The 17,678-nt window shown below is 43.5% G+C and overlaps 1 protein-coding gene and 1 long non-coding RNA gene across 7 annotated transcripts in view; one reads left to right on the forward strand and one right to left on the reverse strand.

Moving 5' to 3' along the window:
- ACTN1 (actinin alpha 1) overlaps nt 1-17,678 on the forward strand; it is a 94,658-nt gene that overhangs the window by 12,754 nt on the left and 64,226 nt on the right. The gene's annotated exons all lie outside the window — the stretch shown is intronic.
- Nucleotides 2,378-7,118, reverse strand: LOC308582969. Of its 2 annotated transcripts, none has more exons than XR_014005976.1 (3): nt 6,890-7,118; nt 4,622-5,190; nt 2,378-2,742 (listed from the first exon to the last, which is right to left on the reverse strand). It is a non-coding gene; the product is annotated as an uncharacterized lncRNA (long non-coding RNA). The 2 variants fall into 2 exon arrangements; XR_014005977.1 differs by having other exon boundaries at nt 4,622-5,034; nt 6,886-7,118.

Below are 17,678 nucleotides of genomic sequence, written 5' to 3' on the forward strand. Positions count from 1 at the left end.
TTTCCTTTGCACCCTAATAGGGGATCCAATCTGCAGATTCGGCATGGCTGCTTGATTCCAGGGGCCAGGTGAAAAGTGGGGAGACTGCAATAATATATCTAACCAATAAGTGATTTTTGGGTGGTAGGGAAACAAGAGAACCTAATGAAGAGGCTTGTTATTATGGAGCTGAGAAACTATTGTGGGCTTGGTTCAGAGAAATAAAAGCAAACATTGCTTCCCTTTGCTTTCAGAGGTTTTTCACATCACGGTGGTGAGCAGTGGCAGGTCCAAGACAGTTTGCCAATATATTTCTGCTTTTCAGCAGAAAATCTCCTGGGCTGCACTTTGAAGATCACTTAATGTGCATTAATCACCCCTTAGCGTGCTTAAATTAATCTCATTTGTAAAAACAATTAAATTGATTAAAGAAATAGCAAAACTATTTATGTGTGAGTGCAATTACACCATGGTATAACCAAGAATTAAAGCATGTGACTTTGTTACCTGGGGGGAGAGATGCAGAGCAGCCTTTCCTGACCATGATTTACCTATCCCCGCCCCAACAAATGGCAAACTGGCAGGGTACAGAGAAGCCGCTCAAAATCAATCCAAGCTGTGTTACAGGCACAACCTAATTTACATTAGCAATGAGAGGCTGAAAGTGGAAAACCTGTGGCGCTTTACAAATGCCACACATTATCCACTCCCTCTGTCCTCTACTCTCTTTCTCTTCTGTTTCTCTCTCACACTTTTATTCCATTTTGATTTCTCCAAATTTCTCAGCTCCCCTCTCACATGCACCCAGTGCCCAACCATCTGCTTTCTGCCACCCCCAGCCCCTCACTTTTACCCTCCTTGCTTGGTGGGGAAAGGGCCCAGGCTGCTGCTCACAATGGAAGCTTGGACAGCTTCCTTGGGAGTAAATCTGCTAGTCAGGAATGTGCTCAAGTTGCTGCAAAGCAGCTGAATGCAAAAGGAAACTGGGCATTTTTTCCTCCCTCACTTGGATGCAGCCTATTATGAGGATGTGGCTGGGTTGGTTGTTTCCTGTTCTTGGAATGCTGAGGGATGGGATGAAGCGAATCATACTCAGCGTGGTATGAAACCAAGTGCTGATATCATAGTGTTGGCAAATGTGAGAGGGTTTGTTTTTTGCTATTTTATATGTGTGAGTGGGCATTTTCTGCCTCAAGGCCTTGGAAACCTGAGATGTGGTTTAATGTAAAGGCTGAGGTTTTGTTCAGTCCCTGATTCATGCTGCAATCCTACACTAAGTAGGCATATATAGTATTGTCCTGTCACGTTGCCTTCAGCCTTGGCTACTCCTTCTCTATGCTTGTCTGAACAGCCAAGTAGTTGGTAGTTGGGGGGATATTTAAATAGGTGCATAAAAGGCAACAGTTTAGGGAATTCTTATTTCTCAACATTTCCCCTGAAATATATGTACGGATGACCTTATAGTGACTATTTTGCAATGCTCATAGTTACACCCTTCTGTGGCACGTAACAATGTTTAAAGTATGATAGAATAAGGTTAACATATTAGCCCACCAACTGCCTTAATGTTTTAATAATGTAGATATTATTCTGTAAATACAGAGGGTAACCCTGTCAAACTGGTAACTCTTGATTTGTAAGCAATATACGTAGAAGCACCTATTCTGCTGCCTGAATTGATGTACCCATTCTCTGGCACATTACTAGTGAGGCCTTTGCAATTGCTTTTCAGGAATTCCTCTCACCCTCTTAATGAGTTTTCAGTTTTGTTGACTGCTTCTGCTCCTTGGTACTGATGTAGATATATGTGTTATTATTGCTATTGCTATTTCTGTTGTCTGGTCTTTTCTTTGACCGTAATAAAGATTGATTGATTGATTGATTGATTGATTGATTGATGGTTTTGCTGTTTACTGGCTATATTCTATTCATTACTGTGGTGCTGTATGAATGTTAAAACTGATACCGTCTTTGTAAACAGCTGGAAAAACCTCTGCCATAGACTTGTATGGAAAATCTGAAACTTGGCAGGAGGGAAAGGCTGACAGACAAGATACTGGACATCAAAACTAGAAGGCATTCGGGGCTAAATTACCTTATTTTTCCATCTATAGGACGCCCCATGTATAAGACTGTTTTGGGGGACTCAGTTTTAAGAAAATGGGGGGAGATGTATCAGTGTATAAGACGCCCCCTAATTTTTGACATTTTAAAGGGGGAAAACCTAGTCTTATACACGGAAAAATACGGTCCTTTAAGTGTGTGTTTCAAGTATTTGTGCTCCCAGTTTGTGTACGGTACTTCACAAGGACTACCAAGATCATTCCTTTTGAAATCCACATGTTGTTGCAGTGGGGACTTTTAAAAATCGTTTTAATATCTTTGACTGCCCGATAACTCTAATAGGTTTCAATTTTTTTACTGAATATTTTAAGCAGATTCTGTCCCAGAATAATGTGTCTTTATCTGAGACCTCTGGTGTTGATTGCTGTGTAGTATCCTGCCTTATGCTCGATGATGGCTTCCAAGCCGGATCCTTGAACTGGGATTTTGGGAGTCTTGCCTATTCATGGATGTACGGTCCACAAACAGATGTGCTGAGAGGGTGTTTCCATACCAGGTGTTTACTTGACAATTGCCACTCGCTTTTTACAGAGCATCTGGAAAATGTACTTGTGAATTTATTGTTCTGCTGCATTTTCTTCACAGTGCTTCCCTCTCTTTTGAGAGCTCACAATAGAATAGAATCGTGAGGCGATATGGCTAGAGGAGAATAAAGTGGAAATAATGCTTTAAAATTAAATACAGTATTTCTTTTCCTGCCTAGAGATTAAATATGCTTCCAAGCCCTGAAGCACAACTTTATTTTTCTAAATACGTCTCAGTGAGTCAATCTTCTGTCTCTGCTGATTCATTCATGGCTGGATCCTTACTTTCTCCTTTTGTCTCTTCCATTGTTGGGGCAAGTAGTGACAAACCTAAAATCTATTGCCCTTCTGTTACCCCTTCCTCTATCTGTCTGGCTACTTTAATAATCACTTCACATGCACCCACCTCCTCTAATCGTCATTGTACTGCTCTAGATTCATTGTCTTCTATTGCTAACTATCGCATTATGGACAACAGAGAGCAAAAACAACACAAAGCTTAAATTGATTCCTGTGTAGGAGAGGAAGCATCATGAAGAATATCGATTTCAAGCCTCTTCAAAAAGCCCACAGTATTGTGGCTTGAAGTAACTTGGGTTGTGGGTAGCAGAGGAAGGTAGCTTAGAGAGGAACAAAAAACGAAAGATGTGACAGTGTTGAAACAGTGGTGTGTCGTGCTGCCAAAGCTCTGTCAGTTTTCAGACTAGATGTGCTGTGAGATTGAAGTGCCTTGTTCTTGTGTATGTTTTGACCTATGTTGCGACTGGGGAAGCAACAGGAAAACCCAGCTGGGATTCATTAAAGGAGGAGAAGAAGAAACAATTATTGCTGTAGACTTTGTTATGGTCTTGGCATATTTTAGGAGTCAAAGCCGTTCATTCTTCCTTGGGGAGGAAACAAACAAACAAACAAAAGCATTGCCCACAAAATATGCCATTTTAGTTAATTTTGCATAAACACGCTTAATTTGCATGCTTGGTTACTCCTGTTTAATCTGCATGCTGTGCTTGCAGAGGCATAGGTGCTGTGCAGAGCGGGGATATTATGCCCAGAGATGAGAGAAGAAATGTGAGAGAACGGAGAGCCAAAAAGTTGTTTGTAGGAAGAGGATATGACATAGAAGCACATCATGCACCAAAAAACTGCAAAGGACACGGAAGCGCCGCTTAAATTCCCTGAACCCAGTGTTACTTAGTCATCTCTGTTTTATTTTGTTTTTAGTTAAAATTTCAGATTATCATGAATTCCAGTTTCATTCCAGAAATTAAATCCTGTACAAAGTGTCCCTATTAATGGAAGGTGAGCAGATATGATCTTAATTCACTGTGTTTACAGACTTGCATCTCCTATTGCATCAAATGCGCTTGCTGAAATGTTGAAGACAGACTGGAGAATATATATATATAAACCCATTTGTGGAAAAGATGCTATGCTGTTCTTCTCTACCCACACCTGAAACCCGGATTCTTGTTGGAGTTGTCTTGGAGAATTGAGGAGACAATTATTGATGATGGTTTATGACTTTCCCCTCCCCGGTAGGAAAGAAGGGTTGAGTGAAGATATTTGGAACAAGCTGGGAATAAAGATCTACAATGAGATATTCTGCCCCTGTGGATCCTGCTGCCTGAAGCAATTGCCTCCCCTTACCTCATGGGTGGGCTGTCCCTGCTACCCCTGTAGTACAACATTAAAGCTGAGCATTTTTGGAGAGCAGAGTTGTAAATATCCATGTGCCCTCCCATCCCTTTTCCTGAGAACTAATGCAGAGGTGGCTAACCTGTGGCTTTCTAGCTTACCTAGCCATTCACACACCTTGATATATGGCCTTCAGTTGATCTCTGCTGCTTAACAACAATTAGACAGTGAAACCATCACTACAAATTCATTTCCGGTTAGATTGGCTTATGCAGCCCCTTCCCACCCACTGTATTAGTTGCTGCTACCATTAAACGTTAAACACTTCTGCCACCATTCACCTTGGCTGTTGTACTCACTGTTTAATGTGTTGCTGTTCTCGGTGCTTTGGGGAGTTTACTTTCCCCTTTCAAGCTGCCACGGCTTCTGCTTTCCAATATATTCATGAATGGATATGGCCATGGAAGGGAAGTACTGGGAAGCAATGCTACTGTCGATAAATGATCGGCTGTTATCTCCAGTTTCTGCTTTTTATGTAGTGCCCCAATTGTGCCATTCTGGGAAGAAGAAAGAAAACTCACCTCCTCTCCCTGGTGGCTGACTAATACTTGCCACCCATGCCATTTGTTCATTTTCTTTCATGTATGGCATAACTGGATTATGGAAAGGTAGTTTAAAGAGTGCATTCAATCTCTTCTAGGGAATGCCACAGGCCTTTATCTAGAACTCTGTGTGCTGTATGGAGCCTAAAACAGGCTGTATGTAAACAGACCTAAATAGAAAGACGGGTGGTTCCTGAGCCTAAGACAACAAACAGGGATTCTGAAGCATTTGAAACTGTTGGTGGCTCAGCCATGCATTCCCATCATTGCAGCGAGCAAGGAGGTTGATGGTGGTAGCATACATGAGACATTTTGTTCCCCATACCCTTAAAAAAAAATCATCTACACCTTGTGACTTTACTGTGGAAACCTATGCATGTCTACTTGGAAGTGAATACAACTGAGTTCAATGGGCCTTAATCCCAGAATTTGCAGCCTGTCTCCTTGTTTTCAATTTCAGCGGCCTGGTTTGCACATCACTTTAAACTCTAGTTTAAATTTAAGCTATGGTTTAAAGTGTATGAGCAAAGCGTTTGGCATACTACTCAAAAGACCTACAGTGCTCCTCCCTGATCCTTTCTTTAGCACACCTGGAAGCAATATATTTTTATTGTCTCACAAACTTAAAAGAAATACAGCTTCTTGTGAGTGCTCGTAAGTTTTCCTGCAGTAGTACACTTTAGTTCCAGCTGATGAGGTTATGCTAACTGTTCGGGCTTCTGAAGTAATAAATCATGCCTAAAATATGTAGGATTTATCATGACAAATTTATTGTCCGGAATCCAGAATGCCCGACCCTGGTTTTTAAATCTTCCATCACTAGCTAGGATTAAGTATTGTAGTCTTAAAGCTATAACATTGGAAGGGATCAAAAGGCCACATGATTCAACCTCCTACCAGAAGGAAAGCCCTCATTGCAAAATATCAACCCTGTGAAATATACACTCATTTGTGTCATCTGAGTAAGGAAAAGTCTTCTCCAAATGACCAGGCAAGGAAGCTCTATTCAGGTGTTTGTGAATGGGTAGCTTCACCCCAGGTTTTGCCTCCTGTAACCAGTAATTATTAACATTTCTCAAACACTTAAAGCAATTAGATGCTGTTCAAAGAATTATTAAATTGTCTTTGCATCTACCCACAGATTTATAATCTAAGAACTATTTTTCTTGTTATTTCTAACCTCCTGAATTCTCTTCTCTTAGCTTCCTTTTGTCCTATAATATTCTATGTCTCTTTGCAGAAATGTAGAAGTGTACACAGTGGGTCATATCCCATTTAAAGAGAGGTTAATACAATCTTATTTATAACCACTAAGGGATGCTGCCTTTTGTTTTGTTTTTTTCTTACAATCTAAGGTAGACATAATGTATGAGAGAAGCAAGGGGTGAAATGTAACTGGAAACCAGAGAGGAGGCACCAAGCTGAAGAGGGGGGAAGGAGAAAGAGAATTGGTTAGAAAAATCATGGGAAAAGATGTGAGCTTTGAGCAGTTCTTTACAGTAGCTAAAGATGAAATAGCATGGGTACATAGAGCAAGGGGTTTCTGGTAATAAGGTGCTGCCCTAGAGTATGAATAGACAGAGGAAAGAACTGAGAGAGGCTGGAGTTATTAAGATTGGAATAAGGAGAATGAAAGGAACAGGAAGGAATATAGATGCAAAAAGCAGAGCACAAAGCGGCAAGAGTGGTGAACTTTTAAAGGCAGGACCTTATTAATATGAAATGGATATAATAAACCAATTAAAATGGACAGATATTATTGGAACCAGTGAAAATACAGGTGGTGGAGATTGAATTTTAGAGACATGGCATGGACTGGGGTAGCAGGTTTAGCAATGGATTGAATCTGAAATTAGATAGTCAGAAGTTAATCCCAGTTTATATGATCAGGTAAGGATGTATTGATGAAATTGTGATCTCAAAAGAAGCATTTGACAACTCTTTAAATAGACTAGGTCTCTCTAAAGCAGGGATTGGATAAAGCAGACAGGGTCCAGAGAGAAAAGAAAATGATAACTTACTTACTGATAACAAACTGAAGACAATCGGGGTGTAGCTTGAGGAGAAGTAAAAAGAGGTTTGCCTTATTTACAGGGCTCAGACATACATGGGGCAGAGAGACTCCTTCAGAGCTTCCATCAAGTCCTTCAAGTCTCAGCTCCCTTTCTCTGTCACTGATAGCTAACTCCCAACAGGCTACTAGCTCTGGCCATTCATAGTCTGCTGTCAGCCAGACCAGTGACATAATTTACCATTAATGATCCCTGCTCTTGTACAACACAAGGGGCCCCTGTATTCCCTCTGTGGGTGGGTGCCTGTGTAGGAGAACATTTACACATCATTGTGTCTTCCACTAGTTCTGGTACAACTTCTACCATCTCTGATCATTGGGTCTGCTGGCTGGGGCTGATGGGAGTTGGAGTACAACAAAATCTGGAGGGCCACAGATTCCGCCCCAATCTCTTCTAATGGGTCAGCCGTACACGGTATAGTCTGGATTGTCTTTTTGTTGTAGCTGCTCTTCTTCTTGCGAGGTAGAGTAGACTATTTGCAGATTCCCTTCTTCCTCATTTTCCTGTTCACTGCTACCCACACATCAGTTTTATTATTATTTTTGCACTCAACATTTGATTAACTGGCAAAGAGGAGACAGCCGAGAAGGAGGCCTGGAAAGTGAGCCAGATTTGACATGGAAACATTACACTTGGCTAATAATCTAAATTTGAGCCCAGCACCTTTTAGGATAGTAAACTCTAAATGTTTTGCTTAGCAACTGTTGCCAAGGATTAATCTGTATGATAGCAAGACAAACAGAGCTTGCTCCATTCTCATGTTAATATTAATTTACACTCGGAAGGTGCCATGCTTCAAATATATTACAAATGCTTTAACTTATTCACTCACTGAGTGAAAGACAGAAAATGGGCTGTGCAGGGGAAAATGTATTTTGGTTATGTATTAAATGACGTTTAATCAAACAGCATGCGTTTCTAGCTGCTGGTGTGGTATTTGACTCTTTGTTTTTTCTAAAAACCAAGTGTAGCCATACTGGTCTGTAAGAAATTTCACAGCAGAGAATATAAGGAACAAACATTGACTTAAAAGTGTTGGGGTCAAAGCTGTTCTAAACTCCTTTCTGGGAACCTGCTTGTTTGTGAACTCTTAGTAAGAAAGAATTTGGCTTCCTGTGTTGTGCAAACCAGGCCTAAGTAGCGTGGATAATCAGTTTTAATGTCAAGGTGTCATAGGCGCCGACTCCATGGGGCTTGAGGGGGCCCGAGCCCCCTCAAAAATTCGTTTGGGGGGGCTCAGCCCCCCCAATAATCTCGGGCGGCGGTGGGCGCGTCCGCGGCTTTTATAGGGCGCCCGGCGCGCACCAGCTCGATAACGGGCACCGGCGCGGCGGGGGGCGCCGGGCCGGGGGAGGGGGGCGGCCGGCCTGTCTCCTTGGCAACCCCATTGAGCAGCGCCGGCTCCCCCGGGAGGGCCATCCCCCCGCGCCGCCGATCGCCAACACCGCCGACGCTGTGGCTGCCCGAGCCCGAGCCTGAGCCTGAGCCCGACCCGAAGCCCGAGCCTGAGCCCGAGCACGAGCCCAAGCCCGTCAGTCAGTCAGTCAGTCAGTCAGGAAGGAAGGAAGGAAGGAGAAATGAGGAGGGAGACGAGGGAGGAAAATTGCGCGCAGGGTGAAGAAAGGAGAAGGGCGAACGAGACGAGCTTCCAACCCAAAAAAGGGCTGGAAGACTGGGAGGATGCAGGATCGGGAAAGAAAGCGACGCCTTCCCCGCCCGCGACGTCGCCCGCTTGTCATTGGCAGCGCAGCGGGCGCCCAGAGGGGCTGGGCACCAGCGCAGGGCCGCTCCGCAGCCGCGGAGGACAGCTGCGCGGCTAGCAAGGTGTGCCGCGTAGAGCGCGGCCCTTGTGTGGCCCGGTGGCCAGGCAAGCTCGGGCGGGGACCCCCATGCGAATCTAAGACGGGAGAAGAGGGCAGAGCAAAGGGGGTCCCTTCCCCAACCTCCGGCTTTGAGACTTCCCTGCGCCCCAGAAAAGCGAAAGGATTTTCTCTCTTTTTTATATATATAAATATTTTATTAAGTTTTCAAATACAAAGTTAGAAACATACACTGAAGAAAAAAGTAAAAGAACAAGAAAAAGAAAAAAAGAAAAAGAAGAAAAGAAAACCAACCATTCAACACATTTTTTATATAACTAACTGGACTTCCTCGCATCTCCCTTACCCTGCATTCTTTATAATAAAGATATCAGCAAATTATTACCTTGTTTCGTACCTTATTTTGTACTTTTCAAATACTATACCTCTAAATTTAACATACTTTTCATCAGTTACTTATATCTTAAATTAAACATAGTATTACCTTAGATTTTGACCTTTTCTTACTTAAAATATAATTTCCTGTTTCCCAAATCTAATTGCTGAAGCTATAGTTTCCGAATCGTGTAAATTTTTAACATACAACTTATATTGTTTTTGTAAATAGTCCTTAAATTTTTTCCAGTCCTCTTCCGTTGTTTCTTCTCCCAAATCTCGGATTCTGCCAGTCATTTCAGCCAGTTCCATGTAGTCCATCAATTGCGTCTGCCACTCTTCCAGTGTGGGCAAATCTTGTGTCTTCCAATATTTTGCGATAAGTATTCTTGCTGCTGTAGTTGCATACATAAAGAAAGTTCTATCCTTCTTTAACACTTTCTGGCCAACAATGCCCAAGAGGAAGGCCTCTGGTTTCTTGGGAAAGGTATACTTAAATACCTTTTTTAACTCATTATAGATCATTTCCCAGAAGGTCTTCACTTTTGGACAAGTCCACCAGAGGTGAAAGAATGTCCCTTCAGCCTCCTTACATTTCCAACATTTATTATCAGACAGGTGATATATTTTTGCAAGCTTGACTGGGGTCATGTACCACCTACAAATCATTTTCATAATATTTTCCTTCAAGGCATTACATGCCGTGAATTTCATTCCGGTGGTCCATAACCTTTCCCAGTCCTCAAACATGATGTTATATCCTGAGCCCATTTTATCATGGCTGATTTGACTGTCTCATCCTGAGCGATTTTCTCTTCAACCTGCCCTCCATCCTCTTGCAGAAAACTCTTTGCCTGCCCTGCCCGTATCTCGTTTTTGCTTTTTAATTCCACACACGCACCCTTCGGACTTCGTGGCAATCGGGCGCGCGGGTGCGTTTCCTAAGAGAGTGAGGACCCCCGCCTCCTCCCCACCTGCTCCCTCGCCAGCCAGCCAGCCGCGCGCCCTAGCCGGAGAGCCCCGGCCGTCCCTGTCGCGCAATCGGCTGGATCTCCCTTCAGCAGGCCGTGCTCACAACTCGGCCCAGGGACCCCCAGCAGCGGATCTCCGGCTCAGCTGAAGAATCCGGCAACAAGCCCCCTCCTCCCCAATCGCTCCGCCAAAATACGCTCCAAAACCCCCCAGATAGGCCGCCGGCCGCCAAGTCTAGTGGCGCCCTGAGCGAGGGTCTCTCCCCAACACCGCCACCTCGAACTGCGTTCTCCCGGCTACCCGAGCGAACCAGCGGCAGGACCCCGGTATGGGCCCCCCCAATATTTTTTATAAGTCGGCGCCCCTGCAAGGTGTATGCGCTAATGAGATTCTTCACCATTGACATGCATACATAAAGCAATACATTTTTAAAATGGCACTCTCTTCCTCTCTTTTATTATGTTTCAATGTATAAACTAGAATAGTTACAGTCCACAACTACTTATATTACAGTTGTCCTCAGTGATTATTATGAAACAATAGAACTAATATTTGTAAAAAGCGACTAACACACCTATACCCACATGTGTCTAACTAAAATTCATTTATCGTAAATGCATAATATTCCTACAGGCAAGAGATGATATTTAATGGGACACAGCTATTGGGGATTACACTTAGAAACATGCTGAAAATAGAGACTAAGTTTGTTCAAATGATGACATCTTTTCCTACTGCTTTTTCACAGCCATACTTTATAGACTTTCCTTGGGTTATCACATGTTGGGTGATAATATTAAGTGGGTGCCTCAGTTTTCGAAGAGAGGGGAAAATAACTTTGAATAACTCCTGTTTAAAATTATGGTTTTAAGCAGCTAAAGCTTAAAACATACTTCTTTGTTTTGTTTTGTTTTGTTTTGTTTTGTTTTAGCAAAATGGTTCTTTCTCATGATCTTGCAGCAGAGTACTTCCAGAATAGAAGTGGGGAGTCTGAGGCCCTGGGGGTGTATGTGGCCCTCCATGCCTCAATATCTGGCCCTCTGGACTTTCCCCAGCCACACTGCACTCTACACCTGAACCTGGAGTGGCACCAGGTGTCCCAAGTCATAACAGATCAGTGTCAATGTAGTTTTAACATACTTAAATACCCACCGTCATCTTCATCTTTGCGTGTGGCATATCCAGCCTTTTGTAATCTTAGCAATTTTTTTCTTTTTAAATGGATGTTACGTAGTTCTTAATGCAAACAGATTAGGCGTTATGTTTAAATTTGACTTGTTTCTCATCTGCAGCCACTTTCTCCTTTTCACCCTGCTCCAAATTGGGACAATCTAGATTAGTTACCATGTTACTTGGTTACCATGGCAGCTGATCTCAGCTTTATGTGTCTTAAGTTCTTCATATCTGTGACTCAATTCAGTTGGCTAGGTTTCTCTCTCTCTTTTTAAGTGGAGTACAGCATTGCTACTGCCTACTATATGTAGGGAGGTGAGGTGAGAGAGAAAGTATTTTGAATATGAGGATAGCTAATTCCTGCTTTGTTTGGAGAGCATCTTTAAAATCAGAAGTATTAATCACAATAGTATGCATACCTAGTTTGAGCTGCTAAGTAAGTATGGATTCTGCTTGAACTCATTGGATCAACAAGCGTGTCTGTCCTTGCTCCCTCTGCATCCTCTTTTTCTACCCCACTGTATCTTGACTATTTATAGCAGGAGATAGAAATTTTGAACCAGGAATACTGAGACAAAGTGCAGACTCTGAGGGCTGTAGCAAGATTCTGAGAAATCCAGCATTTGCATCTGGGAATAAGGACACAAGAAGAGCCTGTTGGACCAGATCAATTAAACATCTGGTCTGGAATCCTGTGCTCACTATGACCAACCAGATGCCCATAGGAAGCCTTCAAGCAGGACCTAAATGCAGAAGCACTCTCTCCCATCTGTGATTGCCAGCTACTGATATTCAGAGGCAAACTACTGCTGACTGGGAAGGTTGAACATAGCCAGTGTGGCAAGTAGTCACTGGTAGCCCATGGAATTGACTAATTCTCTATTAAAGCCATCTGAGTTAGTGGCCAGCACTGCCCTGTGTGGAAGCAGATTCCATAGTTCAACCAAGCACTGTGTGAAGATCTTTTTGTCTGCCCTGAATCTTCCAACATTCAGGTTCCTTGGATGTTCATGCATTCTAGTGTTATGGGAAAGGATGAAAAAAAAACTCTCCTCTACCCACTTTCTTCATACCGTGCATAATTTTATACACTTCTGACATCTTGTCTTCTACTCCCAAATACTGAAACCTTTCCTTGGATGATGGACTCAAGGGCATCCTTGGATGATGGACTCAAGGGCATCCTGATCAAATTTGCAGATGACACCAAACTGGGAGGGGTGGCTAACACCCCAGAGGACAGGATCACACTTCAAAACGACCTTGACAGATTAGAAAACTGGGCCAAAACAAACAAGATGAATTTTAACAGGGAGAAATGTAAAGTATTGCACTTGGGCAAAAAAAATGAGAGGCACAAATACAAGATGGGTGACACCTGGCTTGAGAGCAGTACATGTGAAAAGGATCTAGGAGTCTTGGTTGACCACAAACTTGACATGAGCCAACAGTGTGACGCGGCAGCTAAAAAAGCCAATGCAATTCTGGGCCTCATCAATAGGAGTATAGCATCTAGATCAAGGGAAGTAATAGTGCCGCTGTATTCTGCTCTGGTCAGACCTCACCTGGAGTACTGTGTCCAGTTCTGGGCACCACAATTCAAGAAGGACACTGACAAACTGGAATGTGTCCAGAGGAGGGCAACCAAAATGGTCAAAGGCCTGGAAATGATGCCTTATGAGGAACGGCTAAGGGAGCTGGGCATGTTTAGCCTAGAGAAGAGGAGGTTAAGGGGTGATATGATAGCCATGTTCAAATATATAAAAGGATGTCACATAGAGGAGGGAGAAAGGTTGTTTTCTGCTGCTCCAGAGAAGCGGACACGGAGCAATGGAGCCAAACTACAAGAAAGAAGATTCCACCTAAACATTAGGAAGAACTTCCTGACAGTAAGAGCTGTTCGACAGTGGAATTTGCTGCCAAGGAGTGTGGTGGAGTCTCCTTCTTTGGAGTTTGGAGGTCTTTAAGCAGAGGCTTGACAACCATATGTCAGGAGTGCTCTGATGGTGTTTCCTGCTTGGCAGGGGGTTGGACTCGATGGCCCTTGTGGTCTCTTCCAACTCTATGATTCTATGATTCCTCATAGGGGAGCTGTTCCATCACGTTGGTAATTTTGGTTGCCCTTTTCTGAGAAACCCGAGGTCCACTTCTGCAGGACTAGAGAGTGTTTTAAATGTTTCCTCAAATTAGCTGATTATTTGACTTCAGGTTGTTCAGTTACTGGAAGATAATATGAACAGTTGGTACTTGAGACAGGACTGCTTTATGTCCTTCTGGCGTTCACTGTGAAAGGACTTAGGCCCCAAATATCTGCAAGTCTACCTTATTCCCTTCAGACCCTCTGAAGTGTTAAGATCACACCACTCTCGAGACATTTGTGGGGGGTAGCAGCCACAAGCTGTGGAATTTCCTTCGCACGTGCATGGATGTCCATAGGTGTGGGCAGTTGTCCCCCCCTGGATAAACCACCTGAGATATGAGACAAAATGTATAGATACTGTACACACACTATATAGCCTGCTCCCTGCCTTTCTATATTTTACTCCCTCCTCCACACAAAAAAATAAAAATTCTGCAGATGCTCATGTCCACAGAGGTGCAACTACCACCTTCATTTATAGCTTTAATCATTTTAGCCCTGTATTACTGTGGTGTTGCAACCTGCCCATGGACCTTATGGTGAAGGGTGGGAAAGAAATCCATTCAACAACAACACTAACACATCCTTATCCTGCTCTGTATCGATGGTACCTGGGCTGGCCACTTGCACATACCAATTCTACATAGTTGTCTAGCTTGCTTGGCTTTCTTTAATGCCACTCCTCACCCCCTAAGCCAGTTTGTGCCAGCTCGATACTCCCTGCTGATATGCTTCTTAGCTGCTGCTCCCCATATATAGCCCATTGGATTCTTTGTTTGCCTTGCACTGCCTTGTACTGAAGCAAAACTTCCCTGAACCTTTTATGGTTCTCTGTAAGCGTTAAACTCCTATTCCTCTGGAGCAGCATAAGTACTTTCAGTCAAGGCACTGCTAAGGACAGGAGAATTCCTCCCATCTGTGGCTGCAGGAAAATAGTACAGATGCTGGCACAATAACTTTGCAGGGTGATGCCATGATTACTCCCACTTCGTTAGACCCAGCTCTAAGAAACATAAATCTTCCGTGCCCTTAATGTTCCTGCCCTCTTTTGAAGGCCATTCCTGTTCCTTGCGCTCAAATGGTATTGGCAGCAGAAGACAAAAGGTTGCTCACATTAGACATTTACTGAAAGGGTAATTCTTCTAGCTGTGAGAGCTTCTGCATATTTCAGTTGCCCTGGCATAATAATTGCCAGTTGTCTTTAGATGGAAGCCCTGCTGCAAATCAGGAAGGGCTTAGACTTCGTGTGACTTCTGTGGAATGCAGATATGCTGTGAATATGCCCAGTCCAGCTTACTAACCTGAATTTAAGATTTATACCTGCAAAAAAGCACTTAGTAATTAGGAGCGAATGGAGGCTCTCTGTGAAGTTCATCTGCGTGTTGATTAGACTGTCACACAGCTGCTATGGTGTCGGGTTGTCAAGGTGCTGGGAATGTTTACATGCTCAAGGTTACCTCTGTCTCTTGGATACAGGACTGACTGCGATGACTTTTTGCTTGCACTCATGCCTCCTCCATAGTACCATTTTAGCATTTTTAGTTTTGGGCCTATTCTGCTCTGCCCAAGTCACTTTTCTATCCAATGTGAAACAGAGAGTGTATCTCAGGCTGGCACACACCTGGTCACCCACCAGGTTTCTAATTCCTTGAAAGCAGGGATTGCATCATTGTTTGAAGGATATGCTGAAATAAGCATGGGTAAAATGGTAAAGGACCCCTGGATGGTTAAGTCCAGCCAAAGGCGACCACGGGGTGCTGTGCTCATCTCGCTACAGGCTGAGGGAGCCGGCGTTTGTCCACAGACAGCTTTCTGGGTCATGTGACCAGCATGACTAAACTGCTTCTGGCTGAAATAAGCATTTCACCTCTCGGATCCATATGGGGACTAGTTCTGCTCTCATACATTTGGGATATGGGAGATAGCATAATCTGGAAACTGGTTCAGAAACTTGTCTGCTGTTTGTGGCACCCCAGAGTTCAGTTGGGGGTCTTCCCCTCTCTACCAGTCACTTCACATCATTGAGCCCTCTGCTGCAGTTGATTTTAGGCACTCTCTTAGCACCTGACTCCAGTAAATCTGTTTAAACCTGTTGCCGGTAGCATCCCCCCCCCCCGCAACTTTATCCCCAAACTTCAGACTGATGAGCCAGTGTGGTGTAGTGGTTAAGAGCAGTGGACACGTAATCTGGTGAACCGGGTTCGCGTCTCCGCTCCTCCACATGCAGCTGCTGGGTGACCTTGGGCCAGTCACACTTCTCTGAAGTCTCTCAGCCGCACTCACCTCACAGAGTGTTTGTTGTGGGGGAGGAAGGGAAAGGAGAATGTTAGCCGCTTTGAGACTCCTTCGGGTAGTGATAAAGCGGGATATCAAATCCAAACTCTCTTCTTCTTCCTTCCACAATAATGTATCCCATCGCTCATTTCCTGGATTGGCCATCACATGTGCTTCTATGTTCCCCATGAGGGCATGAAGCTTCACAGCAGAACAAACCTGATCCATCTGGTAAACACTCCCCCTGTCTCGCACTGTTAACATTTGGATCAGCTTGCAAGGGGAGGCTATTTTGGCAGCATCTCTGGCTAGCAGTATGTGCTCAGGCCCTCCATGTTCTTTAGTTTCCATGGCAATCACAGCTAGCCAATAGCCTTACCCTTTCCCTGGGCTCTCTCTTAGTAGGTGTCTCTCCCACGAGGTTCACTACACTAAATCATCTTCATAGAGCAAGGCAGCTTCTCCACCTTACAAGGAACTTCAATTTCTTTCGTGCAATTTGGTGTTCTGTTTCTAAATTTGTATTGTTGCTGAAATACATCTCCAGCATGCTCACGAATTTGCCGCCTCCTACCCAAATTGGCAGCATCCACTCCTCAGTCTTCTGCCAGTCTTTTTGTATGAAAATCAGCATGAAGTACACATAGGCTTGATCCTCCTTCAGAGATGGGTTTCATGTATGTTGGCCTGATTAACCTCTCCAATTTTCAGTTTATTTAGTCAAACAAATGCCTCCTATCCAGAGGAGGGAAAGTTGTTGTGCCTTTTTTTAAGCTTTCTGTATTTTTTGTACAAATCTTCCTTTTTTTATTTCCAGCAAGTTGATGATACAAGATGCCAACAACCTGGCAAAAATGTTCTTTGCATGCTGGTTCCCCACCCACTTACCTCTCTGCGTGCAATGATATTAGGAGGAGGGAGGGGACCCACCTGCTCCCTTTTCCCTCCCCATGCTTCCCTGAATATATACTAGACAGGGATCTAGGGGAAGGGGATGGTCCTAAATGAAAGTTCCCCTGACAGAAGGTATTGAATAGCCTTATGCTGTATTATAGGGGCAAATATGCTTTTTTTGGGTTCATTTTAGGCTTCCATAAACCAACTTTCCATTGATATATGATGTGGCTTAAAAACATGAAAAATGGAGAAATAATGATAATGCCAGCAATAAATAAATAGAATAACAATTGATTGGGGGCATCAAATCCACCTTACTGCCTCTTTGAAAGTTTGAGTTGGCCACCCAATGAACCTGAAGAGAGGATTTGTTTAGAATAAGAGACAGCAGATTGTGAACTTTAAAGAGATTCTTCATCAGATATAAGCGGTCACATAAACATTGGTTAACCATGCCAATGGTATACCATTAGTGTCGTTAATCCCTTTTTTGCTTGGTGCCATGTGTTGGTCTGCTGATCAAAGTATAGAGTTATTTGCCCCTTCTCTTCCCACAGTTAGTGCAAAGATGGCTACATCAGACACAGTGTCTCGCTTGTCAGTTATCTTGCAGCATAAGATGATGTGCTGAGGAGGCTGTGTTGGAGATAGGTCTCTGTGTGTCCTCCTCCTGTTACGAAAGTGTCATGGATTTCACCAACACCATTCCCATACTCCACAGCACCAACTGTGAAGAGCTGCCCTGAGGAGTACAACTTTGAACACTTTGTTCCCATCTCTCTGAAGCAGGGGAGACACTGCTCCCTTCCAATGGCTAGGGTTATGCATAGAATATATATGCATGAATGGATAGATAGATAGATAGTTAGTCATGGTCACACTCTAAGGTGAGCAAGAAGGGTGGGAGACCAAGGTCAGCAGAAAAGAGAGGACAGGCTCCAGTGCTTGTTGTAATAGGCTGCTTATTTTGCTCAGCTATAATTTGAGGCTGACGTGTTTTGGAGATAAATGTCATTCATCAGGAGCAATAAGCAAAAACAGTGAAAATAAAGATAATATACAAGGACAATATTAATACTTAATACTGCAAA

The sequence above is a fragment of the Podarcis bocagei genome (genome assembly GCF_964188305.1).
Source record: "Podarcis bocagei genome assembly, chromosome: 1".
NCBI lineage: Eukaryota > Metazoa > Chordata > Lepidosauria > Squamata > Lacertidae > Podarcis > Podarcis bocagei.